Here is a 3,447-nt window from a genome sequence, read left to right on the forward strand (position 1 = left end):
TTGCAGTGGCTTTCGGTGAAGGATTTCTTATGTCCTGGAAATGTCTTGGCACTGATGTAATTTTTTCCCATCAGTCCACCTCGTGTCCCGTAATGACAGCGGGCATCATGGGATGGCTGTGTAACTCTTCCCAGCAGCTGAGATACAGATCAAAGGACGTGGCATAGTTTAGTCGGATTGGTCTGTTTTAATTACCGTGGTTTATGGGACTGAGATTTGTTGGAATCAATTAGTGTCTCAGTTAAAAGGGAACATCCGTCCTAAACCATGAAGAGTCTGAAAGGTTCTTGGATTGTGGTTTACAACGGATTGTCTTTCAAATCCAAATGTGAATCGTCTTTCTTTGTTCTAATTGTGCCAGCGTACTGTGAATACGATCCAAGGTCTTGCCGTGTAATTTGTAAATGGGTTGGTCAATGCTGTAAGGGCTTGGTTTATCACAACAACAGAAAATACATCAAAATAGATACATTTATAGAGCTTTAATTGGAATTGGGTTTGTTATATATGATGTAATGGGCAAAATACAGAGAACATGAAACACTTGAATAGCTAAAATTAAATTGACATTCTTCAGTGTTTTGAGGTACACTGTTATTAAAGGTCAGGCAATGAAGCCATCTTGGAAACTCTCAGCTAAACATAATTTCCCCTGAACTGATGAATGTTTTTAATCTAAATTCATCACATTTAAAAAATCTCAAGGCTGTGGCCTGTAACTATTTTTTGTTTTATTTTCTGAAATAGTCATTATGATCTGACAGTAGAATAAGATACAGTCAGCTGTCTGTGGCTCCACCCAGTGGCCGTAATTTGATTTGCAAGAATCCACCACCCCAGATCACCACAACCAATCAGAGCCAAGGTGAGTGTCTGAGAAGTGTCAATCATTCTCTGTAGCAGCGCGCCCTTCCCTTGCGCAGGCGCAGTGTGTGCTCACCTGGTAAGATACCTTCAAGTTCACCCTCAAACTGTAAACAATGGCAGAGAATAGAAAACAACAACAGAGCTGAAAAATGCCCCACCATTGCCCAAGTCAAAGTGAAGAAATAAGGAGACTGACGAAGAAAAGCAGTGTGAAAACAAAGAATTGGACTGAGCCAGTGAGAAAACTAGGATAAATATCGGAGCTTCTCATTTCAGGGAGGTGGAGGGACCTTCGGGTTTTTAAGGACTCAAAGCCGCCATTGCTGGACAAGTAAGGACCTCTGCTTGATATATGTCTCATTCTGTGTTTTAACAACAAGGCTATTGTGGCGGCGGTTACAGTAATACTGGCAATAGTGCATGCCTATGTTGCAGTGGAGCTACGTAGCTTGTTGGCAAATCTAGCTTGTTAGCTTGTATGCTAACTCCGGTGTTTAGCTTTGTCTTTTTGGCAACTGGTTAGCAAAAGTGTCTTTCAAGTGACCAGGCAGTTAGTTTGTGTTCAGTACCTCTGAAGTGGTTGAATTGGTTTAGAGAATTAACGTTACTCATGCTTCAAAAAAGGCAGCATGGCCTCGCATGGGGTAATGATCACCTGGTAACTATCTACTGCTATGTGAGGAATATTGTTTGTTACTCGGGGTTACTACAGTGATCTACATGAGACACTTGTCATTGTAATTAGTTATAATGATTAGAAATAGAACAATCCGGGCTTATGTTGTTGTTGTTATTTTGAATGCCACACCTTGTTTATCTGGCGTCTGCTGTTACCATGTTTATCCACCTTATTCCTGACTTCGTGAGTTTACCCATGGTTCATAGCGGTATTCGGTTATGCTCTTCCGGTTGAACTGGCTGATAGGGGTGGGCGATACTGCAAATTTTGGTATCGATCTGATACCAAGTAATTACAGGGCCAGTATTGCCGATATCAATATCGATACCGATACTGATACTTTTTACTTGAAAATTCCTGATCATTGAGTGATTTAGTACTTTTTCCTTTAACTAGTTGACCATGATTATGATAACGATAAAACACAGGACAAAGATTTTAGCCAAATAAGAAAATTATATTTAGCTTAATTAAATCTATAACCTATCTAAATAGAAATACTGATGTTCCTTCAACAGATACACAAAGGGGTTATTATATTCTGCCATATTCAAACTTCAGGTTTGAGGTAGGCTTTATATCAATATAAGTATATATTTTTGAGTTACAGTGAACCTGAGTGAGTGGAGTGAGAGAAGTGAAGAGGAGCGCTGTGCTCACACAAACTCTGTGAAGAAATACGAGTGATTTGCTGAATTTATAGAAGAGAAACTACAACAAAAATATCAATCTCATCACGCTAGTATCGATCCGATACCAACACTCACCTTGGTATCGATACTATCAATGTTTGGATCAATCCGCCCACCCCTACTGGCTGACCTTGGCGTTTACGCTAATGTAGCTGTCATGCTCGCTCTAAAAACCGGCTTTTAACACAAAGAAGGCGACAGAATTGATAAAAATCGGAGGTGGATACACAGTACAGATGTTTTAATAAGTCGTGAGGACAGTTCTCACAGTGTCTCACCCGTCATTTCTCACGGAGTGGGCAGATGACATGAAGCATTAGCCCGACGTTAGTTACATCGACATGTAGCTAACGTCTTATATCTTATCTTATATATTATATCTTATATTTTCTGAAGGTGTTGACGGCGGAGAATTACGCAGTTACAAAAGCACAGAAGCATACAACTACCTGCACAGTAACAAAATAGGGAAAGTACTGTTGAAGAAACACAGCAAGTTTATATTTCTGAAGGCAGCAGTAGCGCCCAGATATTCATAAACCCATATATTTATTCTAGTGTCAAAGCCGCGAGCCGCGCTAGTCTCCGTTCCTCCTTCCTCAGCATGGCGTGTAGGGCGCAGGGCAGGGACAAGTTTGTCTAAGTTGTTGATGTACTACAGGAGACATTTCTGAAAAAAACTTCAATTTTCATTAATTGTTGTGGCAACCAACAACGGCACATGTTGTACCTGAGCCAGTGGCGGTTCTAGACCAGTTTTAATAGGGGGGCCAGGTTGGGGCCGGCTTTTTTGTTAGGGGGCATATACAACCAGGAAAAAAGGATAAATCCCTCATTCAGACAAAACAGTGTTTACAATTTCAGCAATTTTGATTGGGTAGTAAACTGCTGAGACACTTTATTTCTGCCTTTCCCTTCAGAACAAAATCATTGCAAGAAATCTGTCATTGTATTATTGATGCAGACTCCATGTCAGGGGGGTCACAGGGGGGTCCAGACTCAGAGTTACGGGGGCACTGGCCCCTGTTGGCCCCCCCCTAGAACCGCCCCTGACCTGAGCTCATTTTAAAAACAATTTAGCACTTATGACGCTATTTGTTTAGGGCTAGCTTAGCGGCAGCGGTCAGTCATGCAGTTACAAGGCAACCGGAAACAGACAACCGCCGACGGAAGAAGTTATCTGTCATGGCAGCCCCCATAGGCTTCCAA

Source organism: Sparus aurata, chromosome 24 (genome assembly GCF_900880675.1).
Source record: "Sparus aurata chromosome 24, fSpaAur1.1, whole genome shotgun sequence".
In the NCBI taxonomy this organism is placed as follows: domain Eukaryota; kingdom Metazoa; phylum Chordata; class Actinopteri; order Spariformes; family Sparidae; genus Sparus; species Sparus aurata.